This window comes from Stegostoma tigrinum, chromosome 25 (genome assembly GCF_030684315.1).
Source record: "Stegostoma tigrinum isolate sSteTig4 chromosome 25, sSteTig4.hap1, whole genome shotgun sequence".
In the NCBI taxonomy this organism is placed as follows: Eukaryota; Metazoa; Chordata; class Chondrichthyes; order Orectolobiformes; family Stegostomatidae; genus Stegostoma; species Stegostoma tigrinum.
Window position 1 is genome coordinate 6,607,542 of NC_081378.1, and position 13,279 is coordinate 6,620,820.

Sequence of the window (13,279 nt, forward strand, 5' to 3'; positions counted from 1 at the left end):
GCTTTCCTTTGTTGTAGAAACAAAGGAAGTCCAAGAATAGTTGTTTCACAGAATGCAGACATCGATGACCAGGCAAGCATTTATTGACTATCCCTGACTGCCCACAAGGCAGTTAAGGGTCAACCACATTGCTTTGGTCTGGAGTCACTTGTAGACCAGACCTGTTGAACCAGATGGATTTTTAATGACAATCAGAAATGGTTGCATGGTCAACATTAGGCACTTATTTATAGATTTTTTATTGAATTTAAATTCTGCCAACTGCCACAGTGGGATTCAAACCCTGATCTGGAGAAATAATCTGGGTCTCTGGATCAATAAACTAGTAATAATTCTGCTAGCCCAACACCAGCCCATATTTTGTACAGTCTCAACTCCACATCCTTACCTATTCCTTCTAACAACTGGCTCCCTGGTTCACACTCAGTCCCTTTCCCTCTGCCTTAATGAACCCACCTCAAATGTTTCCTGGTGAATGAGTTTCAAAGGCTTGTGATCATTTGAAAAAAAAACTTCCTCGTTTCTGTCTTAAATTGTAAACCTGACACCGTAAATCCATCCAGTAAATTGGGAGGTCCAATGCGTCTGAGCTTTGGGGTAAAATTTGACCACCGAATGTGGGAAATTCCATACAGAAGTGCTGTTTATCCATGTCCTTTCAAAGAAGGGATAATAATTCATTATGATTCAGCTCAATATGTTCCTAAAGCTTGATAGTGTGTGTTATATCTGCAAAGGTTGGATGGGTCCTTTGACAGCCATCTTAACTCTGCCCAGCTAACAAAAAATATGGTTTTAATATTTGAGATATTTTTATGCCTGCACTGTTGTGACAAAAAGATTCGCAGTATCATATAGAAAGCCTGGTGCCAGGATATTTAAAATGCCTTCTGTCTGAATCATGGACCAACGTTTTCCACTTTCAGAGCGTTTCTGTCTAATAGAATACAGAAATTCTGTATAATTTCGGTATTCACTGCATTTATTTCTAATTTCTCCTAATCACTTTTAGACACCCAATTGCTTTTCTTAAATATGACAGGTGAGAGCCTCACAACTTGTATCCAGGTACGTTAATCATGCTTACTTACTGTCCTAGCCTAGACGCCCTCTGAAGTTGTACATAAAGACCAGGCAGCTGTGCTTGTGGCAAGATAACAAAGTGTGTAGCTGGATGAACACTGCAGGCCAAGCAGCATCTCAGGAGCACAAAAGCTGATGCTTTTATGATGAACGGCCGAGGCCCAAAACGTCAGCTTTTGTGCTCCTAAGATGCTGCTTGGCCTGCTGTGCTCATCCAACCCCACACTTTGTTATCTCAGATTCTCCAGCATCTGCAGTTCACATTATCTGTGCTCATGGCAAGTCATACTTTGAAGGGAAGCTTCTCAATAATAAAGCTTTTTGGGGAATGTCAAAGAACTTCCACTTGTAGCTGAAGTAATCAGAAGAACAAGTGCCAAGGGCTATGCATCCATAACAGTGTGGAAAAAGGCCCTTTGGGCCAACAAGTCCACACCAACCTACAGAGCATCCCACCTAGTCCCATCTTCCTCTAACCCACCTAATCTACACATTCCTGAACACTACAAGCAATTTAGCATGGCCAATCCACCCAGCCTGTATATCTTTGGACTGTGGGAGGAAACCAGAGCACCCAGAGTATACCCACGCAGACATGAGGAGAATGTGCAAACTCCACACAGACAGTCGCCCAAGGGTAGAGTTGAACCTAAGCCCCTGACGCTCTGAGGCAGCAGTGCTAACCACTGAGCCATCATGTTGATCTTTGCACATGCTTAAATATATAGTGTAATAACTTAACATGTGCCTGAACTGCCTGATTCTAAGTGCTTTCTTGATTTGTCCCTTTCAGGTGTGCATTAGTTGCAATGCATCTATCTCCATACTGACAGGTTGAGCAATACTTCACTCTCATTTAATACCCAAGCAATGAACTCAGAGCAACTGCTGTCCTTCATCTCAAGCACATTTCTGTCCTCACTGGCTTCCAAAGAACATTGAAAAGATATAATTATTTGTCCTCTGAGGACATTAAAATTCTTGAAGTTTGCTTTCCAACAGCACTGTGAGTCTATCTACATACTGTGGGTCTATCTACAACACTTGGTCTGACGTGGTTCAAGAATGTGACTCGCCACCACATTCTCAAGGACAATTAAGGAGGTGTTGTGAACCGTGGTCAGCATATGGATGTGTCTTTAAGGTACATACTCAGACTCCACCTTACCTCAGATTCAGTTCAAACATGACACTCCACTAAAGGCAAGCTCCTCAGTTGTAGATTATTTGCTCAATGTTCGCCCAGATCCTTAAGCGTCCAGGAAATATAATGGTTGGACAGAATAAATGTCTGTTGGACTTTTCAATACCACAATATCCAGGTTTGGTTTTCTACATTACAAGAGCTAACATAAGCATGGCTTCATCATTCTGTGCAGCAAACTCACATCGAGGATCGGCAATAAGTGTTAGTCTAGCCAGCGACACTAACAGCCTGCAAAAGACCAAAGAAAGGGTTAATGTTAAAGATATCCGTAGATCCATCAATACTCTTGCTGTTGTGCTGCTAATGAATATTTATAGAGGCTGCTCATGTTGGAAAGACAGTAATTATTAGTTGAACAGTTATTTCAGGGTATAAATCTAAATGAGAAAGGGCAAGAAACATGAAACCTTGGATGACGTGTCCTGTCTCCTGACCCTAACACACAGTCACATTTACCTCTTATGTTACACACACCCTAAAAACACTTATTAGGAATTTAAAGCACAACCAAAACCACTGCTTATTGCTCAAAGCCTGTCCCCATCTACAAGGTACAAGTCAGGACAATGATGGAACATACCCCTCTTGCTTGGACGGGTGCAGCCCCAGCAATACTTGAGAAGCTTGACACCATCCAGGACAAAGCAGTCGCTTGATTGGCACCACATCCACTAGCATCCACTCCCATCACCACCGACGCTCAGTAGCAGCAGTGTGTACGACCTATAAGATGCACTGCAGAAATTCACCAACGATCCTCAGGCAGTACCTTCCAAACCCACCACCACTTCCATCTAGAAGGACGAATGCAGCAGACATATGGGAACACCACCACCTCCAAGTTCCTCTGCAAGTCACTCACCATTCTGACTTGGAAATATATCGCCGTTCCTTCACCGTTGCTGGGTCAAAGTCCTGGAATTCCCTCCCTCATGGCATTGTAGTCAATCCACAGCAGGAGGACTGCAGCAGTTTAAGAGGATAGCTCACCGCCACCTTCTCAAGGGGCAACTAGGGACTAGGCAAATGCTGGCCCAGCCAGCGATACCCATATCCAACAGTAAAAAAAATTAGACAAAACTCACATTGGCACAGTGGCCGAGTTAGGAGAAAGGCATGGAGAGATGGGGAACAATTTTTGCCTTGAGCGCTGACCTAACATAAGGGATAGTCCAGCTTTTGTAGAATAGATCTGATTTTTAATCAACATGATTCTGTTAGATAATCAGCTATGGCCTACAGTGCTTTGTCCAGGCTCAGATTAGAATATGATCCCAATGGATTCTAAAACTGGAACACAGGAAATGTAATCTGGAAATAGACTTGTCTTTAAATAGCACCATTTACAACATCAGGACATCCTAAAAGACTTTTGAACTGTGGCCGCTATTGTAAAGCAAGTGTTTAGAAATAAGTTTGAAGAGCGTAGGCCCGAGTCTACTGGTTAATTTTTTGTGGGATGAAGGGAATACACAGGATTGGGTAGGATCTATAGTGGAGAATCAGGCCATTTGGCCCAAGCAATCCATGTAGTTACTCTACAGAGTCATAGAGGACTACAACACAGAGAAAGGCCCTTTGGCCCATTGTGTTTGCGGTGATCAGGAACAACCACCTAACTATTCTAATCCCATTTTCCAGCTCTTGACCCATGGCTTTGTTTGCCTTGGCATCGCAAATGCACACCTAGATATTTCTTCAATGTTTTGAGGTTTCTCCCTTTTTTCCTATTCTAAATTGGCTACCATAGCCCTCTATCCCCTTCTCCTTCATATGCTTACCTGGATTTCCCTTAACCTAACTATCCTATTCACTTTGACTACTCCCTATTGTAGCACACTACTCATTCTCCTTCCTCTCCTGTAAATAACCTTCTTCTGAATTTTCTATTGGATTTCTTGATAACGACTTCTAATTGAAGGCATCTAGTTACACTGTTCCTATAAATGGAAACAATTTCACTGTATCCACTCCATTAAAATCTTTTATGGTTGAGAAGTTCCCCATTAGGTCAGCCCTAAACTTTTTCATTTAAACAGAGAAGAGTCGATGGATCCTTTCTTGATAAGTATACCATTCATTCCTGTTACTATCCTTGTAAATGTTCTCTGCACCCACTCCAGTGCTTCTAAATACATTCTACAATATGAAGAGTGGAACTGCACAGTGTGAATCACTGTTCAATACAGGTTAACATAACTTGCCTGTTTTCCAATCCTACTCCTCTAAAAATAATGAGTCCCGTTTCATTTGCTCTTTTCCAATGGTCATGCAAACCTACAATATAATCTTTAGACATTAGTTTACCTTTGTTTTACCTAGATTTACCCAGGCATGCATCTTCCTAGTCTTTGGGTCTGACTGCTCTAACTCATAGCCATCTATATTGAATTTAATTTGCCAATTATTTTCCCAGTCTGCATGTTTAGTTCTGTCTGCCTGCAATTTCTGCCTGTGCTTCTCAGCAATGAGGGAGGCAGGGCAGTGGGTGTACAGAGGTTGGAGGATTAAAATGCTCTAAACGGGGCTTAAAGTAGAGTTTGCACAGTCTCCCTGTGTCTGCGTGGGTTTCCTCTGGGTGCTCCGGTTTTCTCCCGCAGTCCAAAGATGTGCAGGCTAGGTGGACTGGCCATGCTAAATCGTCCGTAGTGTTCAGAGATGTGTAGATTAGAAGGGTTGGGTCTTGGTGGGATGCTCTGATGGTCAGTGTGGTCTTGTTGGGCAGAAGGGCCTGCTTCCACACTGAAGGGATTCTATGATTCTATGATTCATAAAGGCAAAGGAGGTCCTGGAGTTGGGTGTGCAAGACTACTAAGGGATTTTTGATGAGGATTTTTGAAATTGGCACATGAAATACCGTAATGTTTTTATTACTTATTATTTGTGAGGAAAAGTTGAGGTAGCTAGAGCTTTTTCATTGGAGTGAAGAAGGATGAGAGGTGACTTGATAGAGGTGTGCAAGATGATGAGAGGTATCAATAGAGTGGATAGTCAGAGACATTTCCCCAGGGCGGAAATGACTATTATGAGGGGCCATAATTTTAAGGTGGTTGGAGGAAGGTATAGGGAAGATGTCAGAGGTAGGCTCTTCACACAGAGAATGGTAGGCGCGTGGAATGCACTGCCAGCAATGGTCGTGGAGTCAGATACTTCAGAGGCTTTTAAGCGACTCTTGGATAGGCATATGGAGAATAGTAAAATGTAGGGTATGCAGGATTGATCTTAGTTGGATAATAGGTCAGCACATCATTGTGGGCTGAAGGGCCTGTATTATTCTATGTTCTATTATCTGTGGGATAAGGGTGTGCCAGTTGATCAACTATTTCAGATAATCGAGGTCTGCCTAGTCAATGCAAAAACATAGACTAGTTAATCGAAACGTAATGCAGGGAGTATACACATAACAATTATCCTTCATTTGCAACATAAATGACTTAAATAATAATGAAACTTTGCCTTAAATAAAATGTACCAGCTGAGAGCCCTCTCACTCGCACTCTCAACTGACTACTTGGACAACGAGGTAGATCATAGTGTTTGAGGAGAAATTTACTTGAAATTGAATCAACAGCTCATATTTCATATGGCCATTCGATTCAACAACAGGTATACTTACATTGGGGTAAATAAATTTTAAAAACTATAATAATTGGATAGGATAATATAATGAACTTTGTAGCATTTGAAGGATATATGTTTTGCTGGTTTATCAGGAGTGCTGTTTCATCGGGTGTCAGTTAAAACAATGTTTGATGTACGCCCATAATACAAATTGCAGAATGTGCACTGTTTCAAGAAGATTCCAATTAGTTTCAAAGTAATTGGTAAAAAAGCTCATTCTTTTTTGGTTTTCAACCAGTGAGAAATTATCCAATATTTAATTCCCTCTTAAACCTATCTTAGCAATAAACATTAGTTTCCTAACTTAATGACTTAATGCCATTTTTCCAAGATTCATCAGAGCAGCTGGAAGTCCAGTGACTAACTCTTTTCCAGTACATCAGAGGAGTGGGATATTCTGAGAAATGTTGGCAGGAGTCCCTCTTCTGATTTTTGTAAGATATTTATGTGTATTTAGGCTTGTATTCAGTCTGCCTCTTTGCCTAAATAGTACTTAGGTGTGTTACATTGAACTTTTCAGTCAGGGATGAATGCACACATCATGAAGCTCTGTTAGAACAATGTCAAAAAAGATTAATGTGTACTGTGAATGATCCAGGTCAGAAATCACACAACACCAGGTTATAGTCCAACAGGTTTATTTGATAACACAAGCTTTCGGGAGCGAGGGTCCGAAAGCTTGTGTTTTCCAATAAACCTCTTGGACTATAACCTGGTGTTGTACGACATCCGACCTTGTCCACTGCAGTTCAACACCAGCACCTCCACTTCGTTATTGATTCAGTTATAGTTTAAAGAAATATAGTTTAACAATCCTCACTAATGTTACAAGAATGATTACAGCCAAGAATTCACTAAATCTCTGGCATAAATGGATTAGTCATCGTACTTTGGTCCACTGATAAGCTGTGTTTATTCTAGACATTCTGTCCCCACATGCCCACTCCCCAATTGATGGGTCTGCTATTTTGGGTGATATTCCAAAAACGGGAAACTTGCAGAACTTTCTTTTGATCTGCTAAAGACATTGAGAAATTCCCAAGCTTCTGTCCTATGTTGTAAGCTCCTTTGTTCAACTTTGGACCAGTGGCATTGCACAATCTTATTTAAAATTCCTGGAACAACATAAGCCATAATAACATAAGTATGATCCATGTTATATTTGTCATCTATCTGTGTTTATTCCGAGGCAAGTTAATTAATCTCTTCTGCACATATGCACGTCGCTACTTCTAAGGAATTAATTAGTAGGGTAGTTTTGATTGAGGCTCCATAATGGGAAGAAAAATACAATCTTCATTCTTTGGAAGTAGATTATATCATGGAATTCACCGCTAAGATTGTAAAGTTCAACAATTTGAAATGATTATACCAGGCCTGTGTTTTATTTTGCCCCAAACCGGAATGCAATTTAGTTCACTTTTTCTTGTTTTTATACCTTCTGCTTTGTAGTGTGTTGGTCCCATTCTGGTTCATAGAAGAGATTCCCTGTTTCTTGAGCAGACCACAGATCCTTGCAGAGGCTGCAGTGTTTAATTGTTCTGCATCTCATTATGTGATTGCATTTAAAATTATTTACTATGAATGGAGAGAAATTTAGCATTTCCCTTGATGAGAATGGAAGGAAGGTAGTGGCCGTACAATGAACAAAAGATTAACGTATTTCCACTTACTTAGTGGCATCTAACCTATATTTTTGGGATATTGAGGTTCTTGTGGCACTGTAATATCATCCCTATCTCTGAGCCCAGAGGCCTGGGTTCAAGTCCCATCTGCTCCAGAGGTGTGTCATGACATTTCTGAACAGGTTGGTTGAAAATAATCTATGATCTGATGCTCTCTTGATAACTTAGACACTGGGGATTAATCTCCTTTGTAAATATTGGTCACCTTCATTATATACTAACAGTCAGCTAGCACATAATCAACATCCTTCCCATGAAAACCTAGAATTATAAATTGTTTGTTGCTTACAGAAGACAATGACATCAAGAAGATTTGCAGAATGGAATAATATTAAAGCAGCTGTCTCGCTACCCTAGGGTCCTATCTCTGCTACAAGTTGGAATGCACTGCAGAGACAGGGAATTCCAAAAGTAAAAGGAACTTTTAAATGACCTAATACTGACTGTAGAACAGGTCAGATTGTAGTTTGAAATAAATTGTTTCCAGAGAACAACTGAATTATATCAATTGTAATAGCACTCAACTTCCAGACCATCCTCCCAATCTATAACTTTTGCTAAAATGAGTGTATGTATTACAGATTTAGGACAGGTTAATGTTTGTACTTCTAGCTGATTAACTTTTCAAAAAAATAGTAAGACAAGCTCTTTAATTTGCTAACACTGGCTAGCGTGCTGACAACATCTTTTGTTTCCTTCCTTTTTGGACTGTGCACTACAAAAGGAAGACACTGCTTTAAACCAAGGAGACTGTGTAAAGAGATAGTTGTACTTTAAAAAATGAAACAATGAGAAACTTAACTTCTTCGTGAATGCTATCTTCCTCTATTATGTGCTTAGAGTTAACTATCACAAAATCAAAATTACTTCTTATGGAAACCTATGATACTCAGCTATCTGTCCCAACAAATGTGTTGTGGCACATTGGTAGTGTGAATACTGGGTTCAAGTCCCACCTAGCCCTGTGTCTAATTATATCTCTGAACACTTTGGCTTAACAAATAAATATCTATAATTGATGCTAGCTGTGCTCTGTTGGTTATTACATTGTGGATTCAGCAAAAAATAAATAAACTGGAGAAAAAGCTTAGAGCAGGCATTTTAAAGCACTGTGAAAAAACCTTTTTAAACAGATGGAAACAAGTGTCATTTTCATATGGATATGAAATATAAAATATTGAAATATCAGCTCTGATCCCATCCAGACTTGAAACTTTTGCTTGCTCTCTCTCCAGTGATGCTGCATGTCCCATTGTATCTTCCAGCATGTTTTGTTTTCAGTACAAATTTCAGCATCTGCAGAAATTTGCTGCTATAAAATATTGAACATTGGATCAAAGACACAATTATTAGAAATAATCACTGACAAGAATGGCAGAGGTTTTGGGGTTTTGGTTCTCAGCAAAATTTGAGTCCTTTACTGAAACAAAGTAACTCTGGGTACTATATTGATGTCCATCTACTGTAAATAAAGATGTGTACTTAATTGAAAGGCTAATGGATGGGCTAAGCTTTATAAAGAGCTGTGTGTACACTGATGTGTTCACTTTGTTGACTGTGCCTGATACAACTCCCCTCTATGGAATGCTGTCATCTTCAACTGTGCAAAAGTAATCCTCCTGCAAACATGAAAAGAACAGCAAAGGAAAATTAGATTACAGGCTTGTACTTGCTTCTCTCCTTTCCAAGTGAAATGATTCACCCAGGAGATTTTTATCCTGTTGCAATTTCCCAAAACCAACCGAGTTGTAATGTTGGGTCGATAACCAGGTGGCACAAGTTTAAAATCCCCACCATTGAAGGAAGAGGAAAGTGGAATGACAAACTATTTTATGCAAAGAATGTTTAGGATACGAGATGTCCACTAGAAACAGGTAGAGGGAAATTCACAACAATTTTTGGAAGAGATGTGTTCTGCATGCAGCCTTGTACTTTCATAAAAATACATGTAAATAGCTTCAAGAGATCTTGAGGAAGAAAACCTCTTCTTTTGCTCCTGGCTTTATGATGTTGCATTGTGCTGTTTTACAAAGGCACCAAAGCTGCCTCGACTGATAATTCCAACACAAAGACTCCATCCACTGTGTGTGAGCTTTATTATGAATTTATAGCTTCCCTTTAAATGTAACAGCAAGAAATGAATAAAAACTTTTATCAATGTGACTAGAATATTTAAGACATGGAAATATTCCAGAAATATGTTCTGGAGTCTTCTATGTAAGCCTGAACTATAGATTATAAACTCAATAAAAAGACGGAAACAGATGGTAATGACAAAATGTTACAGCAAACGTACAGATGAAATGTAATTTGTCAAATGGAAAATTTGAATGGTTCTTTTTTAGATTAAATAGTTTCTTTCAACTGAATGTTCAGTCTGTCCAAAATCCAGATGTTATCTTCAAACCCTTAGAAGCTACATGGCAGATTGTATTTAACCAAAGATTCTTGATAATGTGAAACAACAGTTTACTACAAAGTGTGTCAGTCTCTCTGCATCTTTCTATCTATCTATCTATCTATCGATCTCTTGATCTATCTATCTATGAATTTGTTCATAAACTTCACTGCATTTTGTCATTTTTTGGTCATGTGTTAATTTACAATTGCCACGTGACTATTATGAATCATTTTGCTAACATTTACCATTCAAGTTTATTATGTCAACGCTATTATGTTGTAGTAATAAGCTCTGGCTACTGGGTGGCTCTGTAGACTGTATTTGTCCTAACTACATTGTCTATATATATATATATATATATATATATATATAAGCTGCATCTGGCTTATGGGCCACACTTCTGATAACATGTTCTGTATTAAACCGCAACCAATCACAACTGAGCAATCATAAACAATGGAACACGACCCGTCTCTTTTCCCACCAGTTTTCCGTTCAGGTGATAACCTGAACAGTGCCACTGTTAATCATCATGATTCTTTGTTCGTTGTTCACCAATTGTAGCATATGCCTGTGTTTTTCTAACAAAGTTCATTTGAGACACCTTATCAAATAGCCAAGAAAACTCATTTCTGTGATACCTGCATTCCTCTCATATATTCAGTGAGGAGGTGCATAATTCCTTGGAAGTAGAACAAAAACAAAGTTGCTGGAAAAGCTTAGCAGGTCTGGCAGCATCTGTGAAGGAGAAAACAGAGTTAACGTTTCGGGTCCGGTGACCCTTCCTCAGAACTGGAAGTGGATTTGCAGATAGACAGGGTGGTGAAGAAGGTGTTTGGTACACTTCCCTCATTGGTCAGTGCATTAGTATAGGAGTTGGAATGTCATGTTGCGGCTGTACAGAACATTGATCAGGCCACTTTTAGAATACTGTATACAATGCTGGTCATAGTTCTAATAGGGAAGGTGCTGTTAAACTTGAGAAGGTACAGAAAAGACTTACAAAGATGTTGGCGGGGCTGGAGGGTTTGAATTATACAGATTGGCTGAATAGACTGGGGCTTTTCTCCCGAATGATCGAAGGCTGAGGGGTGGCCCTATGGAGGTTTATAAGATTATTGCCATTGACGTACAGTAGATAGAAATGGGGGTCTTTCAAGTCAGTGGACCCATTCTGGTCACATGGCCATTTATATTCAGTAGAAGATATATAGTAGTCTTTCACACTTGAAGAGGTTTCTAAAAGCATGAGGCTCATGGATAGGGTAAATAGCCAAGGTCTTTTTCCCAGGGTAAGGGAGTCCAAAACTGGAGGGCATAAGTTTAAGGCGAGAGGGAAGAAATTGAAAAAGGACTTCAGGGATAAAATTCTCACACAGAGGTTGGGGCGTGTATGGAATGAGCTGACAAAAGAAAGTGGTGGAGGCTGGTACAATAGCAACATTTGAAAGGCACCTGGTTGGGAACATCAATAGGAAGAATTTAGAGGGATGTGGGCCAAATGCTGGCAAATGGGACTAGGTCAGATTGGGAAGTCTGGTTGCTGTGGACAAGTTGGTCTGAAGTGGTCTGCTTCCATGCTGCATAATTCTCTGGCTTTATGACATCTCTCCAGACAAACACTTTTATTTTTGTCAAATATGGTTTATTTTTACTACATAATGCATAAGAATCAGTTTTGACTAACTGGATAACAAAGTGTGGAGCTGGATGAACACAGCAGGCCAAGCAGCATCTCAGGAGCACAAAAGCTGACGTTTCGGGCCTAGACCCTTCATCAGAGAGGGTCTAGGCCCGAAACGTCAGCTTTTGTGCTCCTGAGATGCTGCTTGGCCTGCTGTGTTCATCCAGCTTCACACTTTGTTATCTTGGATTCTCCCGCATCTGCAGTTCCCATTATCTTTGACTAACTGGTTTGTGTTTTTTGGTGTGTGAGGGCTGCGCAGTTGATATTAAGTATTACAGAACTTTCAAAAGGCATTTAATAAAGTATTACATAACAGGCTCATGAAGACAAATGAAGCTCATGGAATAAAAGGGACACCAGCAAACTGGGTGGGTTAAGGGTCAGAAAACATACTAAATGATTGTCAGGTTGGCATTAGAAAGATGCCAGTGTTCTCCAAGATTAAGTTCTGGGACAACTGTTTTTGATTTGACATGCATTCATAACATGCGTTTATAAGTGTTGAGTGAAACCTGATTACAATTTTGAGCTTAAATTAAAACTTTCGGAACTGTCAGATAAGAAGATTGTCCGAAACTCAATAGGTGCTAATTATAAACAAATCAGTAAGTACATGCAACTTGGGAGTGACTCAAAAATATTCAGCCAACACACAGTAGTCCTAAAAAACAGCAGCGTAAATAGATTGTAAAATTTGAGAGGCACACATTAGGAACAATGCAAAAACATTGGATAAGAGATTTACAGGAATGACCCCAGGGAGGTATGATTACAACGGATAATTTGGAAGAGCATTTTTTGATTTGGTTTATTTACTGTCACGTGTATCTTTTTAAAAAAATATTGTGAAAAGTGTTGCATAGTGTCACCGCTCTTTGGCACCATGTTAAAACACAGAAAAGTAATCCAAAACACAGAATATAGAGGCCAGAAAAATGAAGAAATAAAGCAAGCGTCCAACTTTACAGTTGTTCTTGTTAAGTGCTCTGCCATGGGCCATGGGCCTGGTGGCCAGGCTTAAGTCTCCTTTGCCATGCCACAGCCAATGGAACAAAAGTTGCCACTCCTAGGTGCCATCTCGCCTTCCCTGACATAACTGGCGCTATCCTAGTTGCACACTTGATAAAAAAAACTGGAATTAACAGAAAACAGCAAAACAAAAGGAAACAAAGCCAAAAGGTATGAGAAAGGTCCAGATATTAAAGTTTTATTTAATCTGGGGTTGAGTGCAGACCAGAGAAGGTTAAGAGGAGATTTGCGAAGTGTTTAAAATCATAAACACTGTGAGCTGTTTCCATTGCTCGAAGCATCAATGGCCAGATGACCCCATGTGCACTCCATTGCGAAAGAAAACCAGATGTGAGGTGAGAGATAATGGGAACTGCAGATGCTGGAGAATCCGAGATAACAAAGTGTGGAGCTGGATGAACACAGCAGGCCAAGCAGCATCTTAGGAGCAGGAAAACCGATGTTTCGGGCCTAGACCCTTTGAAGGGTCCAGACCCGAAACGTCAGCATTCCTGCTCCTATGATCCTGCTTGGCCTGCTGTATTCATCCAGCTCTGCACTTTGTTACCGCGGATGTGAGGTGACCC

At 40.0% G+C, this 13,279-nt stretch overlaps 1 non-coding gene across 1 annotated transcript; it reads left to right on the forward strand.

The window, feature by feature from the left end:
* The first annotated feature begins 7,484 nt into the window (after positions 1 to 7,484).
* On the forward strand, positions 7,485 to 7,610 carry LOC125463452 (U6atac minor spliceosomal RNA). Its single transcript, XR_007249826.1, has one exon. It is a non-coding gene; the product is annotated as a U6atac minor spliceosomal RNA (small nuclear RNA).
* Positions 7,611 to 13,279: the final 5,669 nt, after the last annotated feature.